The sequence below is a fragment of the Bombyx mori genome, chromosome 4 (genome assembly GCF_030269925.1).
Source record: "Bombyx mori chromosome 4, ASM3026992v2".
NCBI lineage: Eukaryota > Metazoa > Arthropoda > Insecta > Lepidoptera > Bombycidae > Bombyx > Bombyx mori.
Genome location: NC_085110.1, coordinates 3,590,548 through 3,605,858, shown reverse-complemented (window position 1 = coordinate 3,605,858; position 15,311 = coordinate 3,590,548). Strand labels below are relative to the sequence as shown.

Sequence of the window (15,311 nt, the reverse complement as noted above, 5' to 3'; positions counted from 1 at the left end):
TATCACCACCCTGCCTATTTCTGCCGTGAACCAGTAATGCGTTTCGGTTTGAAGGGTGGGGCAGCCGTTGTAACTATACTGAGACCTTAGAACTTATATCTCAAGGCGTGCGGCGCATTTACGTTTATAGATGTCTATGGGCTCCAGTAACTACTTAACGCCAAATGGGCTTGTCGACTATGAATACTGAATGTCACTACATATTTAGATAAGGGTGGTGCCGCTCGCAAGATTGTTTACTTTGATGGGTTGTTTCATAACTCGTTTCGTGTTTTCGTCTTTCTCATTTGGTTTCGCAAATAAACACAGCTAGCAGTTAGTTATCTAAACATTTTATATGAGAAATTTGTTTCGGAGATACATAATTATATTTCAATTATTATTTTATTCGTATGCTTTTTAATTATATCGTTAGTGTTATTACAATATTGTTTTTCTTATAAGTAAACATTATATATATTTTTTATTATTATTGGAAGATTACTGGTGGCCCTAAGGCCTTTCCAGTTTCATCAGGACAGGTGGGCGAGCAAAGGCTCAGCCAGGAGGGGTGGGATTTGCTAACAGCTGCCCGAGCGCCTCCGAAGGAGACCTAAAAACTCAAGAGCAATTGCTTCGCGAATGAATCTACTACCGGATCGGAATCGCGACCCGCTGAGAAGATCCGGCGAGAAACTCAAACATTATATATGTAAGGATGATGTATCGTTTGAAATAAAAATTAAGTATCTCTTTGTTATTTATCAACCTTATATTCATTTATCTTCGGAATGCCAAAAATCTTTAATCAATGAAGCGATACAAAAAGTTGTTAGAGTGTTTATTTAGTAACCTCATAAATTTTTATATTATTTTATTTAGCAATTAGGTAATATGAAGCGATATGAGATGAGGTTGATTAATTTGAGAGTTTTATCAATTTAGAAGAAATTAATTGAAACGACTCGAAATAAAGTATACGTAGTGTTTATTTACTGAGAATTTTTCAGTGGTATATTTAGAAGAACGCGGTAAATTACCTCCAGCAGCTCTGTTACATTTTTCCACCTTTTTGTGCACTTTCAAATAGGCTAAAAAAAGGGCGCGTGTACTTTATGTACGCGCGTAAGAAGTTATACTTTATTTTTATTAATTTTTTTTTATTTTTTTTATTTTAATCAATTTTAAAAAAAATCGAATAAACAAACACGCGTATTGGACATCCCTTTTCTTGACATCGTATAAATTCGGTAATTCTCGGTACGGTTCGGAAAGTTCACCTGCGGCTATATTCAGACTCGCCAAGTTACGTCGGTCGTATTGTATTGAGCGATTTAGTGGGCAACTTCATTCTGTTAATTTTGTGTCACGGTGCGCGCGCATCGTAAAATTTTCATTCTCATTAATTTTTCATAACGCGCCTAAAGATTTATAACTTCAAAAATAGTTACTAGACCACCTTTATTATACGTTTGAATCTGAAGCAACACTAAATTAACAAAATAAACAATTCACACAGCTTCCCGCCGGAAGATCATCACGTAAGGGTGTTTGTATTAGAAAGAAAGTAATCAAACTTTTCAACGGCCACTTCATAAAGGCACAGGTATCTAATTACATTTGAAGTATTTCCTATTTTATCTGTGAAATACATAAGTACCTATAGATTGAAGTGACACTTTTTTGATATTGTTTTGTACATTTAAAAAAATTATAAAATTATTAAGTAATTGTAATTAGCAAACCGAATTAGAGAGAGATAGAGATAACCTACTTTATTGCACACCAAAACACAATTAACATTAGAAAACAGTCAGCAAGCATATACATTTGTACAATAGGCGAATTAGTAGTAATATAGTAATAATGAATAATATGCGAATTAGTTCAATAATTTAACATAACTTAATTCAGATATAGTAGAAACCCACAAACGTCCAGTGCCCGACAAAGTGTTTAAGCATATCTACCAATCCAAAATTAATTTTGAAACTAAATACAAAAAACGTGAATTTTTTATATTTTCTTTGATATAGCTATTTACGACCCCTAATGTCGACAGCAGACCGCCGACCGTTTTCTAATTACTTTTATATTTTGAATTGTCTCTTGAAAACATCTATAATGAATTTCGTTTGACATTTGACCGCCATGTTTAATTAACTTCAAATTTCGTAATAAAAAAAATGATAAAAAAAAACATTGACTCATCGTTTTGTGAATGATGTGTTTGTATTTATTATATTCTCAAACAGTGATTTCCGGAATCTATATATTAAATACGTGAAGCAAAAACTTTGTATCCCTTTTTACGAAAATTGCGCGGACGGAGGAGTATGAAATTTTCTACACTTATAGATAATATAGAGAAGAAGTGCACAATGCTAATATTTTTTTTAAATAATGCATAAAAGATACATTAAATCAATAAAGAAAACATTACACACACTACGATGTATTTGACACAATACATATATATATAAATATAAATATACTCTTTGTTTATTGTCAATTGTCAAATTTTTGTTAGTCTATGGTCAAATTGAGAATAGATGAATATTGTTTGTCTTTATTATTATTTATGTATAGTGTAGTTTTGTCGAAATCTGTGATTATATTATATAAGTACAATAGTATTTGAAAATAGATACATAACAATGTTTAAACATAAAATTTCAATTGATTAAAGTCGAATTTCGACTTCTGCGGGACCACTAGTGGAATAAAAAACGCATGGTCGCTTTACAAAAACGGTGTTCAACTCTTAATGGAGGGCAACTCTAATTCACGGCGACATGTCACGATCCCATAACTCGCGTCTAACGAACTCGGGCAGACTCATAACAACCCCACCCGTTAACGCGCAAATTGATACAATTCACATAACCCTTTGCCCGACGATTGAGGATTAATTGGTTTTTGACAGATACTGACAGTATCCATTTTAAATTAATTAATTTTGAAATTCGAACGTATAACTTTTGACCGCCTTTTTGACCATGCAAATGGCGATACGAAATAAATGGAATCAGAACGCAGAGGCAGAAATTCGGGAAATGTGTTGAGATAGCAAAAATAGATACACTTTTCTCTCTTTTACTCACTGAAGATGTTGACATCATATTCAATATTACAGAGACCGTAACTCGACCAGGTTACCGTCCAATATCTAAGCCAATCAAATATGAGAAGCGTATATAAAAATGGCAACTCCATAATATTTTACCTTGCGATTTCTTATTTTCTAGTACCCACTTACTCATTCTATCCGCTTTACTGGACTCGCGTGTTTACCTGTTCGAGGCAAGAATATTTTTGCGGAATTTTCCCTCCTAGCATAATAATCCGTCAAGGACTTTGTATTGTAGTGAAATGGGCGGAACAAATTTAACATACGTTCATATATAAGGGCAATTATGTTTTATCTCATTTTGAGATTATGACGTTTCTGAGTTTACGAGATTGTTGATGCCTATTATAAGATCAGATTAAAGCTCTATAGCATTAAAAAGCTGCTGTAATCTTACTACTCATTACTCTTTATTACTGACTCAATGATTTCAATGCCTATTAGTCAAGCAAACTCAGACACTGTCGCCTAAATTGAAAGACTATGCTAAGATTACGATAATGTTATTAATTTTTATGCGCTCATTTGTTTGTTCGCATCGAGAATCATGAAAAATTAATACATTACACATCGTTTAGCTTTTTAGATCTCTTAAAAATAGATTCAATCTCAGTATCTTCTATCTCAGATTCGTCTTTCCCAGAGTCTACCAGATATTCCGGAACCTTAGTAACAACAAATATCCACATAATGACTTCTGTGCGCCTCGTAGGGCACCGGTGACCTACATGGCAGTCAAATGGTTAAGCTTACTGGTGGTAGGACCTCTTGTGAGTCCGCGCGGGTAGATACCACCACCCTACCTATTTCTGCCGTGAAGCAGTAAAGCGTTTCGGTTTGAAGGGCGGGGCAGCCGTTGTAACTATACTGAGACCTTAGAACTTATATCTCAAGGTGGGTGGCGGGATTTATGTTATTGATGTCTATAGGCTCCAGTTACCATTTAACACCAGGTGGGCTGTGATCTCGTCCACCCACCTGAGCAATAAAAAAAAGAAAATTTTAAGATTTCATATTTCATGATTGCACTTTAAAAATAATATAAAATTTTACCAGCGTAACTAACGGTAGGCAGAATATTGTCAATAAAAAATTCACAATCAAAACGAACTCAATTTAAATTATTCTCTGAGTACATTAATTGAATTAATCTAAATGCAGGTGGAACTTCGTGTCACAAAGCGTACAGACAAGTTTGAAGCAGTAACACTAATTATACTCTCCCACACATCTTCACGTGTGACGACTCATCTGAGTTCCCTTGTTTAAGTTTAACTCACACGTAAAACCTATTACTTGTACATTAGGTTGCGATTGACTGACGACGAATTTATGTGTATCATGTGATCCTGAAAAATTTGAGTTTTTAAATTATCTCCTGGTGGTAGGACCTCTTGTGAGTCCGCACGGGTAGGTACCACCACCCCGCCTATTTCTGCCGTGAAGCAGTAATGAAGGGTGGGGCAGCCGTTGTAACTATACTGAGACCTTAGAACTCATATCTCAAGGGGGGTGGCGCATTTACGTCGTAGATGTCTATGGGCTCCAGTAACCACTTAACACCAGGTGGGCTGTGAGCTCGTCCACTCATCGAAGCAATAAAAAAAAAAATCTCCACTAGCAACCAAGCCAATTGAAAAGCGACCGCTGGAGTGTAGAAGAAATATGTACACTTCTGCCTACCGTAATGAATGTCCATGCCTGCTTTTTTTTTTTTTTATTAAGTTACTACTTGTGGGCCGGAGGCCTTTCCAGTTTCACCAGGACAGGCGGGCGAGCAAGGGCCCAACCAGGACGGGTGAGATTTGGCAACAGTGATTTGTTTGTGTGTCTGTCTGTATATTTTGTAGCTCCCAAATAGATGAGTCAATTCGTCCACGTATCCCCCAAAATCGTACACTGACGAAACATTTAAAATGTCAATCACATCATTATTTAAGTTGAGAGATCGCTATGACGACATCGAGCAGAAATGCGGGATATTCTGAAAAAAATAATACTTATTTTATTAATATGCATTTATACAAAGTAAAGCTTACTTCTTTATTTACTTACAAACTATATTCGTTGGATTCCGCTTATTTTACACGTCGTGTATCTTTCTTACATTAAATTATATTTCTTTTTGAAATTGTAACGGATTTTATAATTTTTAAACTTTAGAGTACTTAACGGTAGCTCTGCCCATAACATTGCTGACGTCCATGAGCGACAATAACCACTTACCATCCGTTGGGCCGTATGCTCGTCTGCCTACAAGAGCAATAAAAACTACTTTTAATAAACTGATTCCCCTTATTTTGTATGGTCATTACAGATTTTCAAACATTTCGAATACTAAGTAACTAAAAATCGTTTTAACTATGGGTACCAACACACGAAAACCGAAGAATATACTGTTATTAATTTAAAATTTATAACAAAGAATCCAAGATGAGTATAGCGTACGACCGCCTTCAAATTAGAACGATATAACCCAAAACTTAGTTCGGATTCGTCGGAAGTCGATCACAAACAAGCACCGACGAATAGTGATTCCAATTAGTACGTGCTTTGTGTAGTTGGACGTTCAGACGACGGCGGGTTTCTCAACATTTAGCTGTAGCTGTCCGGCAATTAGCAGTTTGAGAGGCGCCCCGTCCCGTTTACTTAAAGCTCTCTTTTAAAACCTTAGCAAATTGAATCAGGGAAGTGGCGATCTAGAAGGAAATAGTCCGATCGAAGCGAAAACGTTGTGGAGGATGTTTGATTCTTGTTCTAGTGTTTGAGTCACGTTTCGTAGCCCTAAGGATTATGTACGTACGGATTTTAGTTCTGAATGAGCGCCGAACGTTTTGTTTGGTTTGTGACCGATTTAGTTTAATTTAATTTAATTTAGTTATCAGCTTCTTCAAAAATGGTTCGGTTTCATTACGTCGTAATAAAGAATCACCAATGAGTACACGGTTCATTAGGTTTCTTTCAGTGAGCTTTTTTGTGTACCCAGTTTTTTTCAAATGCGCCATAACTATTTTGTGGACAATTCCCAGTTCTTCAGTTACGTCGTAACTACTGATATGCCAATCTTGCTCCACTTTTTCAAAAATGGCATCGATTTTATCCGTAATAGGGCGACCAGAGCGACGTGCATTTTTGACATCAAAATTTTCGGATTGAAAACGCTTAAACCAAATTTGTGCTACTCTCACAGACACTGCACTAGGTCCATAAACATCGCAATATTTTTTCACGGCTGGCGTTGCTTTTTTACCTTTTTTGTAGTAAAATTTTAAAATGTATCGAATGTCTTCATTAAATTCACTCATCTTGACAGTACGAAAAATAAATAAAATCACACATCTGCCTAATTTTAATTTGGAATTATCTTCTTTCGAACTTAACATTTTAATGATACCAAAACCAGCCAGATACAAATAGTATAGGCAAGGAGATTTTATTACAAGTTCATACATTTTTAAGCTCGTCGTGGCCTAACGGATAAAAAGTCCGGTGCATTCGTGTTGAGCGATGCACCGGTGTTCGAATCCCGCAGGCGGGTACCAATTTTTCAAATGAAATACGTACTCAACAAATGTTCACGATTGACTTCCACGGTGAAGGAATAACATCGTGTAATAAAAATGAAACCCGCAAAATTATAATTTGCGTAATTACTGGTGGTAGGACCTCTTGTGAGTCCGCGCTGGTGGGTACCACCACCCTGCCTATTTCTGCCGTGAAGCAGTAATGCGTTTCGGTTTGAAGGGTGGGGCAGCCGTCGTTACTATACTTGAGACCTTAGAACTTGTATCTCAAGCTGGGTGGCGCATTTACGCTGTGGATGTATATGGGCTCCAGTAACCACTTAACATCAGGTGGGCTGTGAGCTCGTCCACAAATCTAAGCAATAAAAAAAGAAAAAAAAAAGAAGCTATTATAGCTTTTATCGCGGGCCTTGAGCGCGCCGATCGAATCATGAAATTCCGTAACGAAAAAAACCTAACATCCCTCACTCCGCCTACCATGTAGCTCGCGTTCAACACATTCACACGTTGCGCTTGTGTAGTGTGTGTGAATAAGCGAGTGGCGTGACGTCACACTGCATGCGCATCATGAAAAGTCGGTCCATCTTTCTCTCGCGCGGTTTAGCTTATGAGTATGAAGAGGACAGTTAAGGTTTTGCCTTTATTAAGGTTTAATATAGCGTGGTCTTGTTTTATTATTGTTTTAATATTAAATTATCATTGTCTAATTATAATGTCATAAGTTGATAAAAAATGCTATGCAATATATCAAATCAAATCAAATCAAAAATTTTTATTCAACATAAATGAAAGTACATACTTGTTGAACGTCAAAAAAACTACCGCCAATTCACAAGAACTAGCCTCCGTCCTGAGAAGAATTGGCAAGAAACTCAGCGGGCATGTCTTTTTTTTTTTTACATATGAAATTATTATTTATTTATTTTTTAATATTAGATTTTTTTTTTAAATATGATTTTTTTACAATGAGTAATATAACGTAACAATTACTACAATATTGAAATGCCTGGAGCGTGCAACTCATTCCCACTTTGTGCAATCTTCTAGATAATCATTGACTTTATAATAAGCTTTATTGCACAGATGTTCTTTAATAGTTTTCTTAAACCTATGTATATGTAGGTTCTGAACATCTTGTGGGATTTTGTTGTACAGGCGCACAGACAAACACCCGAATGAATTTCGTATCTTATGTAACCTACTCATCGGCACAACAAGCTTGTGTTTGTTCCTAGTATTTCTATTATGTATGTCCGACTGTTTAGGAAACTCCTCAATATGTTTACGAACATACATCAAATTTTCAAAAATGTACTGGGATGGCATAGTGAGAACTTTAATTTCTTTAAATTTTTCCCTCAGGGATTCCCTTGAGTGCATGTTATAAATAGCACGTATAGCTCTTTTCTGCAGAATAAATATCATTTCTACATCGGCCGCATTGCCCCATAGCAAAATGCCATAGGACATGACACTGTGGAAGTAACTAAAGTAAACTAAACGAGCCGTGTCCGCGTTTGTTAACATTCGAATTTTTTTTACTGCGTATGCTGCAGAGCTGAGCTTACTCGCCAATTTATGAATATGAGGTCCCCATTGCAGTTTGGAGTCCACTGTTATACCAAGAAATACGGTTGACTCAACAAGCTCCAATGATTCCTCAGAAACAATTACATCACTCTCCACTTGTCTCACATTTAAAGATGGTTTAATACATTTTAAAGTAAATTTAATACATTTCGTTTTCTTACTATTCAATAATAGGTTATTGATACGGAACCAATGAACCACACACGAAATCGCATCATTCACTTCGTCATAGACTTGTAATTGTCGTTTAATTAATAGCTTTACCGCCGCAGTTCCCGAGTGCCACAGGTTTTTTTTTTGTCAAGAGGAAATCGCCGGACTTCCGCCCTTCACTGGGGATGGAGGGCGGGGCATGTCGAAGTCGAACCGACTAAAACCTCTTGTCGCTCAACAACCAGCATCCAAACCTCGCATGAGACAGAGCTCATGAAAAGGCAAAGGAGGGAAAGTGAAGCGTTTAGTGCGGAGCACATCTCTCCCATCACCCTCCTCCTCGGGACGCTGGACTGGTGGTCGTCGGCGCCACGACCACCAGCCCTCTCGGTCGGCAGGCTGCCCGAAGCCCGCCCAGATGGCGGCGGTTAGAATGGTCTATCCTACGGAATACCCCGCTGGCTCAGAACCAGCGTGGGTTAAGGATAGCCGGCCTTCCATCACCCGGATGCTCATGCGTAAAACGTGTGCAGATCAGCTTGCACGTCGTCTTCTTAGGCCCCCTTCGCCGGTCCCCAGGCCGACATGTGAGGGAGATCCGAAACACTTAGAGGGCCAGGGCTTGGGCGAGATTCGCCTCCCTGGACCCCGCTCGATGGCGGCGGGCCTGTGCATCTCTCACGCGCCCCGCCGCCTCCTTTAGCGAGATGGTGCATTCGCAGAAGTCGAGCATCGTCTTTCACGACTCGTCGTCACCGAACATCGATGCCAGAACACTCGGCAACGACAAGTCGTTTCCTATTTTTGCGACGAGGACACGCCGCCACCCCTCCCATGCGGGGCAGGCGACGAGCGTATGCTCTGCCGTGTCCAATTCGCAACCCCAATGGCGGCACTCTGCCGTCGGCTCGGCTCCGATCCGGTGCAGGAACTCACCGAAGCAACCATGCCCAGTGAGTACCTGCGTCAGCCGGAAAGTGAGGCGTCCTCTGTCACGATTTACCCAATTCACATGTAGTGCGGAGGTGCATTGGAATCTTGAGCTCGGTAAAAATGAATTCGTTGGTTCTGTGTTCTGTCCAACGAATCCCGAGCATTTTCCTCCAGCACCACATCTCAAACGCGTCGATGCGTTGGCGGTCGGTTTTCTTGAGGGTCCAAGTCTCGGCGCCGTAGAGAAAAATGCCACCCAAACACGGTCCATTTGGGACATAGCTCTCTTTGCCATACTGATTGGCCTTCTGAGGTCCTTTTCGGAGGATCCATTACTAGCTATGACGGAGCCCAGATGAATGAAATCCTCTACGACTTCCAGGTTTAGCTTATTCGTAGTTTAATAAGTTATTATTGTTAGTAGTGTTATTTGCTAGTCGAAATATAAATTTTTAATTATCTTATGATGAGAATCTTATATTAATGAGAAAGATATTCAACAAAAATAGTTTCGTTCTAATAAATTAGCATAGTAATAGTACAGTGAACTAGCAATTTATTTTGGTAATTCTGAATTTAAACAAACATATTGATGAGAAGAATTCATTTTTACTTTGCAAATTTGTAAATACACGCTCTGTAGCAATGTACGGACATATAATAATATGAAGAAACAATAATAGCATCTACAAATATATATGTACTACGTGGTACTACATTTAGTAAAATTAATACAACATTTATTTATTAAATTAATGAAATTGTGGTTTTAAAGTTTTAGGGGTCTATAAAAAATGGGGGGCGCTGAAAAATTATTGATTTTCAAAGGGGGCGGTAAGAGAAATAAGTTTGATAATCACTGCTTTAAGGTGTAAGGCATTCGTGAACATGATTTAAGCACTTCATTATAAAAATTGGTATCTGCCTGCGGGATTAGATAACAGGCTCACAACGCTCGGTAATAATAGGGGTTAAAGTATGAAATTGCCGTTTTATTGTAATAGGTATTTCGAATTGACATAGAACCTTCATGGTTTAAGATTTTTGAGTGAAACTTTTTTCAAATTGTACCTATTATTGTACCTATCTTTTAAACATTTTTGCAACATTCGATTTTCGACTTTCGGTTTTTTGTTAATTCAGATTAGACAAGAAAATTAAATATGGATACTTCGAGTGATTTTTGAATATGAGTTCCGACGCGGAACTAACGCTGCAGAAAAAGCTCGCAATATCAATGTTGCGTTTGGAGAGGGGATTGCTAATAAACGGAACGTTTTGGTTTAAACGCTTACGTGGTGAATTTTTTGATTTGGACAGTTTTTTACGTGTTTAAAAGTTTTCTTCCCAGGAGGCAGTACAAAATGCTTTCACACAGCTTGTATAATCTAGATCACCAGAGTTCTATCGCAAAGGCATAAATGACCTTCCTATTAGATGGCAGCAATGTATAGATAATAATGGTAGATATTTTTATTAAATAAATATGTTAAATAAATAAAAAACGAATTTAAATTTTTCATTACAAATCGGCAATTTTATACTATAACCTCTCATGTACCAGTAAGCCAGGCGTCTTATCCTTTGGGCCACGACGACTTCGGTGCTTCATATGTTCGTTGGGAATGCTCATGATATTTCTGAGGAAATATTAGAAAATATCTAATACACAAGTATGATCCAAAATGTTTCCGGTTGAGTAGGTTTCAAATGGTCGTGGTTAATGTGATTGTGCACGGATGGATCGTACTATTACGAGTATGTATATTCATAAGTGGCGCTATCAAGAGTGGGACAGGTGAGAAACGTGGAACATTTAAATTGAAACTACGACCTCAAATCTCACGGTTGTCGGCGATATTTGTATTTTGATATTCTGCACACACATGCTCATTGATGATGCTATTAAATTTAAAAAAAAATCTCCAAAAATTACCCTCAGTTTTTTGAGATTATTACCCTGAGAAGAGACCTGGACCATGAAGAAAGCCGATCGCGACCGAATTGATGCATTTGAGATGTGGTGCTGGTGAAAGATGCTAGGAATTCCCTGGATAGCACATCGCACCAACGTGTCGATCCTCCAAGAACTCCAGATAAAGACGAAGCTTTCTACCATCTGCCTACGTAGAGCTCTGGAATACTGTGGCCACATTGCAAGAAAGGATCACGGCAGCTTAGAGAAGTTAACGGTGACTGGCAAGGTGGATGGAAGAAGACCACGAGGAAGAGGCCCGACACGTTGGACTGACCAGATCCGCACTACCCTCGACTCCACAGTTCACGATGCTCTACACTCGGCGACAGATATAGGCAAATGGCGTGGAATGGTCAGCAATAAACTCTTGTTGCGAGGAGGTGGTCACGACCCTCAGTATTGAGGAAACCGAAATAAGAAGAAGAACCCTGAGAAAAATACGCCACCATTATGTGGAGTCATTAGGAAGACTTTCATAGTTTAAAAAGTTCTTTTCATTAAAACTTTTCGGCGAAATAACGTGATTTTAATATAAGACTTAAGCCATAAAGCTAGTGCCAACTAGGGACTCAATTTCAAAGCCAACTAATTCAACTCGCATCCTTTATAGTTGTTTCAAACTGGATATTACGCTTACGGCACCATATCTCTCCCTTTACGAGTGGTAAGGTGTTGATAAGTCGCCTTACAACTAATTTATGTGTTAGTTTCTTAAATATTACCAAGAGCGTGTTCGTATTCAGAGAAACTTACATAAAATTCATATATCGAGATCGCTCCGAGGCTATTTGGTTTAAGCGACATTTTTAAAAATTTTACAGGATATTTTTTTTTATTGCTTAGATGGGTGGACGAGCTCACAGCCCACCTGGTGTTAAGTGGTCACTGGAGCCCATGGACAACTACAACGTAAATGCACCACCCACCTTGAGATATTATAATTTCTAAGACCTCAGTATAGTTACAACGGCTGCCCCACCCTTCAAACCGAAGCGCATTACTGCTTCACGGCAGAAATAGGCAGGGCGGTGGTACCTACCCGCGGGAACTCACAAGAGGTCCTACCACCAGTGAAGGTCCTCTTTTTGTTCAGGAGTTTGTGTTATTTTGAAAAAATAAGAGCATTTTCTTTCTGGCATGAGCAATTCATAAGTTAATAGTAAAAATTCTTATCAGTCATACATTAGAATCATTTAAAGCTTAAAATTTGGATTACGTAAATATCGTACCTAAAAACTTCTTCAGCTATTTGAATAGAGTAAACTGAATTGAAGTTTAATTAGAAACATCGAAGTGGTGATGCTGATGGCTGAAAAACTGATCTTAAATTACAAAGATATCGCGAATTACACGAAATGTCGCTTCAACCAAATAACCTTTCACCCCTCAATATGTTTTTTAAATTGGAGCCTTTTTAAATGGATTCAACTATTTCAGTCAGAAGGTAATATTGTATTGTTTTAGCTTTGAAGGTAGGCTAGTGGTTGTGCCAGTTCAATTGAAGTCTTCTGGGCGGCTCTATATAGTATTAGTTAATGACTATAGTCCGGTGAGCATTTAAGACTAGACGGGTGAGTAGATCTATTCTAATATAGTATCTATTTTTTACTAATATAATACCAATAGGATACATTACTAATACGCTAATCGAAGTTCTCATCATGAAAATATACCACGTATAATAATAGTATAGGTAAGTATTTCTAATGGTTCTAGGACGATCTTCTGAACCTCTAGGGATGTAGTTAGGTGTCTTTCTCTGCATCTTTTTTATCTGCATGTTCCTCTGTTGTACGTAATTTAGAGTTATCTCCGGAAAGCGAATGACTGATACTTTGTTGTGCAAATGCAATAAGCGCGATCATCCATCATGTGGTTGCCCTGACATTGCCTTTGGACCTCTTTGGACGACAGTGACTACTTATCGTGGCGTTCCTGTGCGGATGCTAACGAAATCAATAATAAACAAAAAAAGGTTGAACGTTTACGATTTTTTTACTGGTGGTAGGATGTTTTGTGAGTCCGCACGGTTAGGTACCACCGCCCTGCCTATTTCTGCCGTGAAGCAGTAATGCGTTTCGGTTTGAAAGGTGGGACAGCCGTTGTACTATACTGAGACCTTAAAACTCATATCTCAAGGTGGGTAGCGGCATTTACGTTGTAAATGTCTATGTGCTCCGTTAACCACTTGTGATCAGGTGGACCGTGACCTTGGACAACCAACTAAGCCATAAATAAATAAAAATAATACACGTTGACCATCGTCATGAATAGATCAATGTTTTTTTTTCTTTTTTTTTTTTTTATTGCTTAGATGGGTGGACGAGCTCACAGCCCACCTGGAGTTAAGTGGTTACTGGAGCCCATAGACATCTACAACGTAAATGCGCCACCCACCTTGAGATATAAGTTCTAAGGTCTCAGTATAGTTACAACGGCTACCCCACCCTTCAAACCGAAACGCATTACTGCTTCACGGCAGAAATAGGCAGGGCGGTGGTACCTACCCGTGCGGACTCACAAGAGGTCCTACCACCAGTGATTACGCAAATTATAATTTTGCGGGTTTGATTTTTATTACACAATGTTATTTTTATTACACAATGTGTTTTGATATATAGATAAATGCTCATCATGTTTCTGTGTAGTTACACTAACATTATGGGTTTCCTTTGAAACGATGAATAGTTGATCGGAAGTAAGCACGGACGTGTCTAGTGCGAAAATGAGGAACACACGTCATAATAACGATACCTAGAAATTCATTGGAACCTTATACGAACATGAAGAAATACTGCGAGGAACTTAATGTGTTTACTAATAATGCTAAATATTGATTATAATCTATCTATATATATATATAAAAAATGAATTGCTATTCGTTAGTCTCGCTAAAACACGAGAACGGCTGGACCGATTTGGCTAATTTTGGTCTTGAATTATTTGCGGAAGTCCAGAGAAGGTTTAAAAGGTAGATAAATATGAAAATGCTCGGAATTAAATAAAAATAACATTATTATTAAAAACAATTTACCCTATAATGCAGAGTTACCGTAAAGAATCTCAATGGAATTCCAATTTGTTTCGATTCCTTTAAAGAGGCCCGATCATGCGCTCTTGGAAAATCCACAAAAGATTTTTCAGATTCTGATGTCCCGCGGATACAGGAATTTTCAAATTCGATTGACGTTCTATATCCTGTAAGGTATTTGTGCGGAGAATGCCTTAAACGGATCATGTTCTTGTGAAAAGTAAATAGAAGTTTTGAAACAAAATGGCCGACAATGTTGTCCGCTTTTCTTTGAGTAAGAAACAGATGTAGTTTGACGATAGATAGGCGAGTGAGGTATGTAACTTTATAGAATGGACGGACGAGCGTTGCGGATGAAACGGCTCCAAGATTTTATCCTGGGAGAACGCACCAGAACAAATACATCCAGACCTCTCATAATTTGTTTAATTTTTAATAGCTTAGCTGGGTGGACGAGCTCACATTTTTATTGCTTAGATGGGTGAGATAAGCTTGTGAGCTTGTGGGCTGTGGCTTACCTGGTGTTAAGTGGTTATTGGAGCCTATATACATTTACAATGTAAACGAGCCACCCACCTTGAGATATAAGTTCTAAGGTCTCAGTATACTTACAACGGCTGACCCACCCTTCAAGCCGAAACGCATTACTGCTTCACGGCAGAAATAGGCGGGGTGGTGGTACCTACCCGTGCGGACTCACAAGAGGTCCTACCACCAGTAAAAGCATCATACTAAATACATTTCACACGGAAACAGTCCTCGACTGGAAATCGAACCAGAATCGTAGAGTAGCCAGGGTTAGTGAACCTCTCAACTAACGAAGCTATCCAAGGGTCGGATGATTTAAGATCTGGAAGGTTTGCAATAAGGCTCTCCTAAAACTACTTTAACTATATTTATCTACACGAATACAAATTTATACTTGAATTTCAGTAAAGTTATAAAAAGTCACAAGAATACACATTTGTATATTATTTAAAATATCTCTGTCAA

At 38.2% G+C, this 15,311-nt stretch overlaps 1 long non-coding RNA gene across 1 annotated transcript; it reads right to left on the bottom strand.

Moving 5' to 3' along the window:
* Positions 1 to 4,209: 4,209 nt before the first annotated feature.
* On the bottom strand, positions 4,210 to 6,175 carry LOC134198733 (uncharacterized). The gene is made up of 3 exons (XR_009972892.1): positions 5,913 to 6,175; positions 4,793 to 5,093; positions 4,210 to 4,458 (listed from the first exon to the last, which is right to left on the bottom strand). It is a non-coding gene; the product is annotated as an uncharacterized LOC134198733 (long non-coding RNA).
* Positions 6,176 to 15,311: the final 9,136 nt, after the last annotated feature.